At 34.5% G+C, this 12,768-nt stretch overlaps 1 protein-coding gene across 16 annotated transcripts in view; it reads right to left on the bottom strand.

The window, feature by feature from the left end:
• Map2 (microtubule associated protein 2) overlaps nucleotides 1-12,768 on the bottom strand; it is a 260,585-nt gene that overhangs the window by 55,119 nt on the left and 192,698 nt on the right. Inside the window, exon 1 of one of the 16 annotated variants that reach the window (XM_074071614.1) lies at nucleotides 12,268-12,472. The exons of the other annotated variants lie outside the window; for them this stretch is intronic. The gene's annotated coding sequence lies outside the window, so the exon portion shown is untranslated. Of the gene's footprint in view, nucleotides 1-12,267; nucleotides 12,473-12,768 lie in introns of those variants that run through there. 16 annotated transcript variants of the gene reach the window in all.

Here is a 12,768-nt window from a genome sequence, read left to right as displayed (position 1 = left end):
TTTAGTTTGTTTTTCATAGAAGGACTCAAACTTTTACCCAGGTCGGCCTCAGAGGCCATCTCCTGAGTAGCTGCATCACAACATCCAGCTTGGTTTGGAGACTGAATCTCAGTGACTTGCCTAGAGTGGCCTTGCACTGTGATCCTCCTGTCTCTACCTCCCAGGTACCTGGTATGACAGGCATTTGCCACAATCTCTGGGTCTGGAGTAATTTAGAGGGAATCTCATGAAATTTAACTCAGAAAAATGTGGGTATCAACTCTATCATTTCTACTTTCTAGTTATTTTATCCTAAGAAATTTACTCGAACTCATTGTGCTTCAATGCCTCACTCATAAAATAGAAATAATAATATCACTTGGCTAAGAGATCCTTGTGGGGACTCAAGTACCTAATTATACAACAGAACTGGCCCATCAAAAACTCAAATAAAAGGAAGACTTCCAGATTGTTCTTCACTCGGTTGTTTTTATTTCCCCCTCTTCATACATGCTTCCAGACTTTCCACCCTAATATTTCCACATTACAGAAAGAGTAACGGTGAAGTGCACTAAAGGTCCAGCTCAACTAGGCTATTATTATTATGACCGTTTGATAATTCTCTTAGCCTACTATGATTGGTATTGATGGCTAATGGAACCAATTTTTTGCCAGACAAATTTGTGAAGGGAGAAAATACTGTCTTTGTTTTTTATTTTCTGGCTTCATATCAACTTCCCTGGCTGTGTAGGTCCTCACCTACTATCTGCTCAAGATTCCTGCTAGCAAGTCCCTGTCATCTAGGTGGTGCTCCAAAAAGCCTGATAACCCTATCTACTCCTGAGGTCAATGAGCACAGGAAAAGTGCTGTTGTAGCAAAGAGATCACAATACATTTTAATTTTCCATTGCTTACTTTCTCTACTTTCTTTCCCTTCCACATATATAGGGAAGGTTATAAACAGAATTTAGATCTTGAGAAGATTTAAAATGACTCTCTATTATACATAAATCAGCAAATTATTATACATTTTACATAACAGGAAATTAACTTGATCTTCTTCATGGCTGAAAACTTAATACTGCTTAATCTGACATTTTGAAAGTCTCAATTACCTTTTTTTCTGAATTTCAAAAAAATTTTGTAAGTGGTTAGAAATTAAATTAAATTAAGGAGTATGTGTGAAATTTCTACTTACTCTTTTATGAATATTAGGATTAATAATAGTGTTTGCATTGCAATGAAAACCCTTTGTGATTGTTATTATTGAATTATTAGTATTAATATGGTAATGAAACAGTTTCTATCTCATAACATGAATATAAAATAGACTCGTGACTAAGACTCCAAATCATCACATTTGATGACTTAGAACTAATAATCAAGTAGATCTGTCTATAAACTCTTTGGGAGGAAAAAATTAAAATTAATTCTCTGAATCAAATTCATCTTATAACTCCTAAAAAAAGTTATTGGTTACAGGTTAATATGACAATAAATGACTTACAGATACAATCCAGAGAACAGAAGGATAGGTAACAACATTATCACCATATAGGAAAATATTTAAAATTAAAGCGAAGTTTTCTTGAAAGCTTATTCTGGGAAGCCAGAGATGGGGTCAGTGTTCAGAAAAAATTATCAAAGCAGTCTTTGGTAGGTAAGTTAAATTCTAGCAAGTAAGAATTTTTGGTGATACTAGGGAAATATATTGGTGAAATACATATAGGAGGTAAATAGGTAAAAGAAACTCATCAAGATATGTTCTAATCTACAGAAAACTACTTGATAATATCAGAAAGGTATCACACTTAGCTATTTTCATTTCACCTAACTAATGAATAATCATATTGTTATACATGGCTATAAATGAGTTGTTATACTAGGTCCTCTGATTTCTTGTTGATACTGTTTAATTCACATATTTATATAGTTTTTAGTTAGAAATACTGACAAAATAATGGATAAGAGCAACTTATTGCCCCTTCACCCACCACAGTACAACTAGTTTATATTGGAGTAGGTCCTATTGTCAGACAACCTGGGACCAAATTCTTCCTACAAGCCTTAGTAGCCATGATGGCTCAGGGACAATCCTCTAACCTTCAGATGTCCCATCTATAAAGTGAGAATGGAAGTCGCATTCATCTTTAGGTGTGCTATAACAATTACATAAAATAACATAGATCAACTGCTTATTTAATTATTTTTTGATTGGTAAAATATAGGTAAGACATAGAAATTTTTGTTATACACTGAGATGATTCTATCATTTTCCCAATGAATTTCTGGCCCTGCCTAACAGACAATGTATTGGTCTCTTGCTGCTTATTATTTTAACTAAAATGATAAAATGTACATAAATTAAAATGTTCTATTGTACTACTCAGCATTTATAACTATTGCAGCCCTTTCTTTTTCTCCATGAAGCTGATTTGTGCTACACCACTGCCATACCTTTTTGGTGACAGTATTCATCATTTATCATGTCATTTTTTTTTTTTTTTGGCAGTGGTGGGGATTGAACCCAGAGCTTTGAGCATGCTAAGCAAGTTCTCTGTCACTAAACTATATCCACAGCCAACCTTGTCAAATTTTTTAAGATAGGCTTAGGCCCTGTTTTTACTAAATATTAACTGTGTTATAGTAAACTATTAATATATTTAGTTAGGTAATAACAAATCAATGGAGTTGAAACTCTCTCAGTAGCCCTGAAAATTCTAACATGCTTCCGAGTGATAAATGACATTGTTGATAGATGCAGAAATTTGTTTTTGAATGTGCACCCTTTGGGTTTTCATTAGGACCGGCTGTGATTACTTGAACATGCAAAGGTTCACCAATTTGTGAATACAAAATCCTAGCAAGTTGGCATATGCCTGAGAACATATTTTTGTTGATTTCTTTCAGGTTATTAAGCAGGAAGTAAGATACATTGACAGTAAATTCAACCAGAGGAATCTAAAAGCCAGTGAATGTTTCTGCTTTAAAGAATTATGAGTATAATAACACTGTTTTAAAAGAAATGATAAATAAGCCTACCGCACACTTTTTGGAAAAAGGGAAACAAAACAACTTAAGATAGAATACTCCTGACAAGAAAAGGTTTTTCTCAGTAGGGTACAGAATAGTTGCCTAGGAAACCAATGCTAATTGCTGCTGCTGATGGAAACTAGTCAACAATGAATGTACTGTGTAGTTCAAAGTGCTCTGCTAAACAAATACATCAGATAAATTCAAAAAATAGGAAAAGAAGAAAAGTTCATTACTTCTACCCCTTGCTTAATTTGGAGAGTAAATGGCTCCTCTGACTATAATCAACTGGTAATGAAAGAAATTAAAAGAACAGATTGTTGGGGGTTTTGGTTTGTTTGTTTCCCTGGCACCTTTGCATAAATTAAAGAGGCCAGCATTGGCATATCCCACCCTAGCCAGACTCCTACTGATCTCAAAGGGTCACACCAGCTAACACTGCAGTTACAGATCTTTACCTACTATCCTTTTATTCGGAACTTTTTTCTAAAGATTTTGTAACTAACATAAGGATTCATTAACTTATGGAGTAAAGTGCAGGTAAAGTTAATTATGGAGATAAATGCATTTAAAATAAGAATTAGGTTTTATACAAAGTTCAGTTCTGGTGGGTACTTAAATTAAAAAAAATTATTTTTCACCTGTTAGACAATGAAACTATGCTTAGTCATTACAGGGGGATTCAAAGATGAGTAAGACATGGCATTCTTACACTTAAATTTGAAGGTGAGGGCAATTTTGTTGAAGGACAAGTTTTGTGTTTACTTTTTCAATTTTCTGTAATAGCCACATATCTTGGGTGATTCTTCCATAGGCACGCATACAGTCCTTTTCTGAAATGCATTTTCAAACCAGTGGGCTAGGATTATGAGTGTATGGGGATAGGATAATTTTTCTCTTTTGTTCTCTACCTCAATCTATGTACTCAAATGCACAATCTTATTTACATTATATCTGAACATGCTCAGTGAAGTCTTTAGAGCTTTAATAGAATTGTCTTAGCAATGTAGCAAACTAAGACAATCATTAGTGAAAAGATAGCATAGATTAAAGATTACTATATTATGGAGTTAAAAGTAATTATAAGAGCATAAATCAGAAATAGTACCATCTGGAAATTTTGCTTCTAAGTTGAAAGGCCCAGATGGAAATAGGAAAAACATATTAAAGCAGGAGAAATATAGAAAGTGTATATATTATTGATCTAGGTTTATACTTATCATGCTCTACTTCAAAATTTTTGGCTGCTAGTGGTACTAGGGTCTTCCAATATGGTACCATGTACATAGTTACGTTGTTGTCTATAGCTCATATACTAGACATTTCTCTAATTAAAGCTGTGATATTTTATTGATCTAGATTAACTTCTAGATCAATAAAGTAGAATTACAAATTTCATAGGGAAATTTACCACTCCTGAAAATTTCAAATAGCTTTATTATCAACAATCATTTATGCACTAAGGGAATTGATAATGCTTTTGGAATTTTGAAACACTCTGCTTTGTATCTTTTCAAAACCATTATAATTATACCACTCTTTGCAGAATTGTGAGAAACTGGACTGTCTTCTCCATTAAATCTTAAAACATGTCACACAGCCAAAGGATTATAGCATGAAAAATTATTAGAAACATTAATGACAAGATAAAGTATCAATGAAACAAAGGGACCCTGAATAAATTTACCCATAGAAGGAGTAACTGTGAGATAAATAAAATACAGTGTGTGTGTGTGTGTGTGTGTGTGTTTGTGTATGTGTGCATGCACCAGTACTCATGTACATAGGGTCTCTTCCAGCTTTTAAAGTCTCATCTGTATTTGGATACCTTGAGGGACCTGGATACCAGGGTTTACTATGAAGAAAGTAATGTTACTGTAACCACAAAATCTAGAAATGCCCAAGACAGATATGATGGAGAAACATTCTATATATCTCAAAAGTGTCATTGGAATGAACTTCTGAAATATGAGTTCTCTTTACAACAGGAATGGTGTTTACCAGTTACCTCTATAAACTTTGTTCTACCTTCTAGAAGAAACCATGTTTGTCACAATAAAATGGTAAAGACCAAAAGCTTAGCTAAGATTTCTTTGTTCCTTCTATCTTATCACAGCATAACTTAACCACATTTTTGGAGATGTATAACCTAGAAACATGCAGAATTTAAGAACTAAGTGACAGAAAAATCACTTGTTCACAATACATAATAGGCTATACTCAGTAAACACAGGGAGAAGCCAACATTAACTTTTGCATTATTATAATTGCTTAATCCTTCTGTATCAACACCTTCCTGAGGATGAAAATGCAAATTGCAGTAACAACATCAATCTTAAATGCTTTCTTCTTATCAAGGGTTGCAATAAAGTATGGATGTTTTAAATAAGTGATTGTTCACCTTCTATAACTGCATATTTTATTTTGGCCATTGAAATACTACAAAATATTATTTACAAAGATTCTCTTTGTAACAGCACCTGAAAGGACTTGACAGACTTTACTTACTGATGAATAAGTAATTCTTTATAGTTTTCAAACTAGAAATGAATATACATAAACAGTGAGACATTTTTCAATTATCTTTTGGGAAAAGGTACAACGGAATTAATTATATTATGAAATATAAAACACTGGGGGGGGGGCTAGGGTTTTTAATGGTAAAAAGAAGAAAAGTGAGAAAAATGGTATATATTTAAGAAATCCTTCTATTATTTCATAAGGTAGTTAAATAAAAGCTCAGTCACAACACAAGATAATGGGAGCACCTTCATTGGAAAAATTACAAACAAGTAAAACTGATGATATTTAAAAATGTTCTGCTAGAATAATCTGAGAAGCAAAATATATTGACTTTGCAAGATCATTTTTTAAGTAGGAAAAGAAGGGCTGATGGAGTGGCTCAAGTGGTAGAGCACCTGCCTAGAAGTCCTGAGTTTAAACACCAGTACCATCCCCACAAATAAAAAATAAGTAGGAAAAGAAATTCAAAGTTAAATATCATTTTTTTACTTTGATACTATTATGATAGTAAAAAGCAAAGACTGATAGATTTTAAAACATTTTCTCATGCCAAAAATATTCTAGAATAAAGATGATTATTTTGTGTTCTGGATTGATGAATGCATCTCATGAAAAATACTATCAATGGAACCTCTCTTCAACCATAAGATATAAAAGGTTCATTATGTAAGATAAGTAAGAAACAAATGATATAACTTTATAGTTATCCTCATAAATTTACAAATAACATATAAATCTTGCTTTAAAAATCAGAGATCTGGTGAAATAATATTTATCATTTCTGATTTTTGCTTCTAGGTTACTGCCTTATTTCACGCTCTGTTACTATATTTCTCCTCTGTGTGGGAGCCCAGCAGAAAGTGAAAGGTGGATACACTTTGATGGAGTGGAAGTGCCAAATGTGCAAGAGCAGAAAGCTACAGGGTAGGTGGGCGCTAAGGAAAGGTGACTGGGCTTCACAATGAGGTTGAGGTGGGATACTAAACATGGGATCATGTGATTACTGTTAGCCTGAAGATAATAAAGAAATGGGATTGAGGAAACAGATGGAAATGTACTCAAAACATGTTTCATTTACTTCACAATTTCACTTAGGGCTGGTCCAGATAGGCAGATGTTATTGTAGCCATACACTGTACTATGTCTATAAACACAGGCAGAGTTTCACTTGGTGTGAGAAGCACAATCCTACAGGGGAGATACGTGGGCTTTAAAGGTATGGGAAATGAGATTTCCTAAAAAGGTCCTGAAATTTTTGTAGAAAAATATGTCAATGGTAGTATATGAAAAACCATACTGTTTCCTTCCTGACGTAGAAGGCAAAATTGTAAATCTGTATTGTACCTTTGTTTTTCAAAATGAAATTACAATGTTAACATTTCCCACACAGTAACCCTGATCACAAAGCAACTGATCAATTCCTGGTTCTAAGAATACCCCTAAAACTACTTTGCTTTCTTTGATTCACTGTCATTCTCCTTGTGAGTTGAGTAATCACTGCTTCTCAGGTTTTATAGGGACTTCCTAACCGTCAAATATGTGTTTTTTTTTTTAATATATAAATTTTTAGTTGGGTTTATTTTTCAAAGAAAATTTATTGTAAAAGTAAAAACTCCCATGAAGTCAAAGAACTTTGTTATTTCTGCACTTTTTGTTTTTCACCACTGGACAGTTGGAAATGTAGTATGAAGCAGAGGCAGAATGATTTGGTCTTGCAGCAACCAGAAAGGACTCAAAACTGACAGGGAGAGAGTATGGCTTTAATCCAACAGCAATATTAAAGTGTCTTATCTGAAAATTTGTAGAACAAAATAAAAGGTATACCTCAATATCTTAGTCAGATAGAACTTGTAAAATTATATTAGTATATTTGTCATTTTCCCACAGATCTGGTGAAGTGAAGTACTTTGAATTTAGGTGGAAAAGTCCACATTTACTTGTATCAGAGAACATAAGGAGGAGTTGAAATTTATCTTATTCAAGGCTCAGCATTTGCTGTTAGAAGTGAGCTCAGGGGACCATTGCTATCCCAAGTAAATGAACTTCCCTTCCTAAAATGTGATTCTTGTAGGGTTACTGCATCTGCTTCAAACTTAATTCACTTCTTTTCATAGTGCAATAAGGAGTTACAAGAATTAGCTGAGAAATGGCCCGGGGAAAATATCTTTCATGTGCTCTGTTATCTTATGTCAAGTTAGTGCAGGCTTTTTTTTTTTTTTTAAAGAAAAGGTTGCTTTTGTCCAGGACAGTGGTGTGTGCCTACTTCCAGCTACTTGGAGGTTGAGGCAGAAGGTCATTTCAGCCCAGGAGCTTGCGGCCAGCCTGGGCAACACAGGGATTCACAGTCTCAGGAATGAAAAGAAAAGAAAAAAAAAGGTATTATTCCTATGTTAGTATTTATGTTGTGTTTCAGAAAAGGATAGCAAGTTTATTTCATTTTGAGGACAGAGTGCTGGTGGCTGAACCTCTCAGATGCTAGACAATGCTCTAACACTGAAATAAATCACAATCCCTATTCCGATCTTTTCAATGCTTTTGTCACAAATCTCTACTTTTTAAGTCGAGTATAGTCAATAGCCAATTTTTAAGAAAGATAAAAATGAGCATGGGCGTTAAGATGTAAAATGCAATAAGGAGAAAAGGTATCTAATGAGCTGTTTAAAATTCCAAGTTGACCCAGTCTTTATTAAATTCCTTCATTCTCCTCTTTCCTCCAACCTTTCTCAACAAGAATCAAAGAAAATTTAACCAACTCCACAAAATTATAAATGTATTAACAATATTTCATAAATAGAATATAACTTTGGTTATTCATTTTCTTTTAAGAATCACAGGACTGGGGAGTTTTCATCTTAACTTTATACTATGTAGGAACAAGACTAGTTTTCCACTGTCTTTTTAGTTTTGTTGTTTAACTTTTTACATTGCTTATTAAAGTAATAGTTGTTTGTTATTCTTATTACTATTAGTTTGCTGCTTTGAGAAGTTTTGATGTGATTTTTTTATTCTAATATGTCAAAAAGAAAAGAACATTCTACATCACTGAAACCTTTTAAAAAAATTAGACAAAATATGTATATCTAATTAAAATACAAAACATTTTCCTAGGCTGGGGATGTAGCTCAATGGTAGAGTGCTTGCCTAGCATTCCCAGCACTGCAAACCCAAACCGAACCAAAACAAAATGAAAACATTCTCCTATAGTTAATGTATAATTTTTTCGCATTAATTCAATATGAAAATGTGGTCTACTATCTAAAAACTTATCATTTGCAAATCATTTTATAGACTCAGAGATGAAATCGAAAAAAATTTTGTTCAAACTTAGGGTACATAGCTTTCAAAACTAGGGTATATAACATATCTTCAGACAACACTGGTACACTGCTTCAGAGAGGAGTAATTAAACCCATGACATGCACCATCTAATTTGCCTTAAGGTTTAGACTGTCCATTTGTCAGAAATGAGATTTGCTGAGTTACTGTCCTAGAACAGCAAAGCAAAGTAATTCTTATCTTATAGCCAGAGGACCAAAAAGGATGTGCAGTTTAGTGTTCCATTTGTAAGATCCAGGCCAACTATTACAGTGGGCTTAATTTTATAGGAATGAACATGAAAAGTTATTCAATACCCATGTGTTTCTTGGCTGTTAGATTGTATATTATTCAGAAAGGTCATTTATCTTGACTTCTTATTCTTTCCAGTTCAATTACTTTCATCATCAAGAAAATGTCTCAGATTAGATGTCTTACTGCTATCTGCAGTCAGTGGCACATTTTCTTTCTTTTTCTTTTCTTCTCTCTCTCTCTCTTTTTTTTTTTTTTGCCCTATGGGGCTTTGAACTCATACTTGCTAGGCAAGTGCTCTACCATGCCTCCAGTTCCATTATATATTTTCTGTACTCCCAACTCTCCTTCTCACTTTCAGACCATCTGAAGACTTCTACCACATTCTGTCACTACAGTATTCCAGAATTCCTACTTAAGTCCTTTCTGTTCCCACCAACAGTTCTATAGTCTTTATAGTGACTCCAGCCTTCTCTTAGAGTCTCTTAATTTATTCTTCATTTCTTTCCAACTCAATCTTTCCTAAAAATATCATACACTGTGATATAACTTGTGTATTACCATTTTGTCTGCATGCTTTCTATTCTCAAAACATAAATGGAACTTAAGTTTCTCTATCGTAATCCAAAATAAATATTTATTGGCACCTATTACAAAAAGTTAGTACTGATTTTATACCAAAAGGAAGAGAAAAATGAATAAAGCACAGCTTCTACTTCAAAGCACTGACAATATTGGGATAACAACAAGAAGCTCCTTTTGATCAATGCTTTTAGCAATATAGAAACATGTTCAGGAACTTGCACATGTTCAGGAAAGAAGAGACTCATCAGCAAATGAAGTTAGCATCAGTTCTCTACCTTTGATGGAGGACCTCTGAGAACCTTTCCTGCAGGGTTCGACCTTTCCAAAATGTTTCTCCATCACTTACTCAATGTTGCACAGTGAATAAATCCACCACAGATTAATTGGGCAAAATGTAACTGAATTTGTAAGACAAGAGTTTTAGTTGATGCAGAGGACTGACCAGGCTGGAGATGCTCATGCAGAAATCAGAGGAGCTTATGCATCAGCACAGCCTTTTGACCTGTGTTTCCAAATAGAAAATTTGGACAGAAAAATTTGGATCTAATTTTCAGGCCATTGTAGCAGAATCATCTATACTATAGATGATTTGTCCCAGACTTTTGAATCTTCCCTTTGCCTTATGCCTTCTCCAGCTTTGAGTATTTCTGCAGTCAACTGTAAACCCAGACATTTGAGTTTCATTTCTGCATTCTAATAACCACCTAGCATTTGCATATTTGTCAAAAGTTGCACGAGCATCTGGGACCTATGCTTTCCTCTTTCTTTGCTCAGGAGCCTTGGCTGGGGTTGAATTGTGTTTTTTTATGAGTGTAACAGAGTGGTGAGTCATTCTGTGAGAGTTGCAATTTGAGCAGGCAGCACTGGGTTCAGTGTCTTTTCCCCTGAGGACTCATGATGCCTGGTCAGAAAAAGCTGAAACTACCAGGTCTGTGAGGCAGCACCAGTTGTACTTTTCATCTGCTCCTGATATGAATTTTTACACTCTCTTGACAGACAAACACATGCTTCATGGAATGTGCTAAGGAGCAGTGAAGTATGAGGGAATGAGAGGAAGAGAAAAGGGTTAGGCACACTGAAGTAGAGTCAGTAGTTTTGGGAGAGGTGGGAGGGGAGTGATAATTGCTAGGTCCTTCTCATCTACTTAATAACCTTCCAACCACAATAAAATCAAAGCTAGAGCCAAGTCTCCAGGTGATTTTTGCCATACAGTACCACTGCATGGCAAATATTTTTCTCAGACATAAACCAGCAGTATTTTCCAAGTGTATAGATAGGTAGGTAGAGAGGGCGAGGGAGATGTATATATACATGCAAATAAGTATATCAGTATACACTTTTCAAAAAACATGATATTGTGTGATGATGATATATTCTCAAGACATTTGAGCAATTTATTTGTTCAAAGTTACAATTATATATATTTTCTCTTTTTTCCCCATTTTGTAAGGAGTGAATTCTTAGAAATAGCACAAGGGACAGATAAAGGCCCTGCATTAAACTTCATTAAACAAAGGCTTAAACAGTCTACAAATGAATCCTGGAAGACTCACTTCCATTTCTGATTATTTTTCTCTGTTCACTGTAAAAGGAAAAGATTGTTATGAACTATTGAAAATTTTTCTCTAAATGGAGATTTTTAAACCCTCAAAAATTAGAAAATATTAAAAGAAAAAGTATGACAAAACATGACAATTAAAGAGGAAAAATATGGTAAGATCTTAGAAAATATAGGATGGAAGATTCAAATAAAAAATACAATGAAAATTAAAATATATTTAACTTAAAAACCCACACAGAATAATTTTTACAAATAGGTCTGAACTGTTCTTAGCGCAATTCTGTTGCATTGATAAGAACTCAAATTCAATAAAATAATTTTCAAAGTGTCAGCAGGCCAAAGAGTATGATGAAATACTTTTTTAATGCATTTGTAATGTGGTTCTGTTATTTAACACAGAGCAAGACAAAAACTGAGGCTGGTTTTCACAGTGCATGGGAGGCATTGTCTTCAAGAACATACATAGGAGTAAATGTGTATGCAAATTAGTCTTAGTTTTACAATATCTTACATCATATTAGAGCCTTGCTCTTCACAGTTAGAAGCATTTACAGGCAATTAATATTACAAGGAGTACAATCACACTTCAACTGGTTGAGCCACTGAGTTTAACTGAATCAAGTCTTAAGAAACCAAGTTTTATGTGTTGATTCAGAATTACTGGCTTAAGACAATGTCATCATACTTTGACTTTGACTAAAGAGTCAAAAGTTGGTATTTATCAGAAAAAGTAGTGTATAACTGCATATTTAAAACCAAACTTTATTCAGTGACCATCCTTTCCTCAAATTTGTAAAACATGAAAAGCTCCAGTTGACATTACCTGCTATGTACAAGTTCTTGCCATGACCACAGACACCATTCTTTATGACCATGCCACATAAGCTAGCTCTGAATCCAGTTCAGATCCTTCTATCTATCAACACCACAAGCCACCTATTACCACACAAGCTAACATCCACAACTTGCTTCATCTGGTAGACACCACAGAAGACAAAGCAAACATGACAAATACAAACCTCATAGAAATGCCTTTTTAAAAAATCGATCCTGTCTTTCTCACTCTTTCTAGCCCAAAAGCCTAACCTTCAGAAGGAACACATTGAAAAGCTCCCCATTTTCTGTTCTCATCCATCGGTGCTGACAGGCCCAGAGGCTTCCTTTGCAGTGAGGCTGTGTGGTTTTCTGCAGATCCACCCTTGAATGCTAAATAACTCTGCTCTGCACACGCCTCCCTCTGCGGAGCTTAGGGAAATGGCAGCCAGAGCAAATGAGTGGTTGGCATGGCAACAAGAAGAAAATCTGCAACCTCTTGTATTGTTAGGCCAGCTTGTTTATTTGCCTCAGGGGGTGGTGCGGATGGCTTTAGTCATTTTTGTGGGAGAAATGGCTCTCTATGTACTATTTTGCTCTACATAAATTAATGTAATATTATCTGCAATTGGTTGTATCTTAAATAGCATTCTGACTCCTCTTAGTATATCTCAAGTCTAGAAATGCAGACAAGGGGAGAAAAGGAG

The sequence above is a fragment of the Castor canadensis genome, chromosome 4 (genome assembly GCF_047511655.1).
Source record: "Castor canadensis chromosome 4, mCasCan1.hap1v2, whole genome shotgun sequence".
Classification (NCBI taxonomy): domain Eukaryota; kingdom Metazoa; phylum Chordata; class Mammalia; order Rodentia; family Castoridae; genus Castor; species Castor canadensis.
The sequence above is the reverse complement of the archived record's forward strand: the minus strand, read 5'-3'. Positions and strand labels throughout refer to the sequence as shown.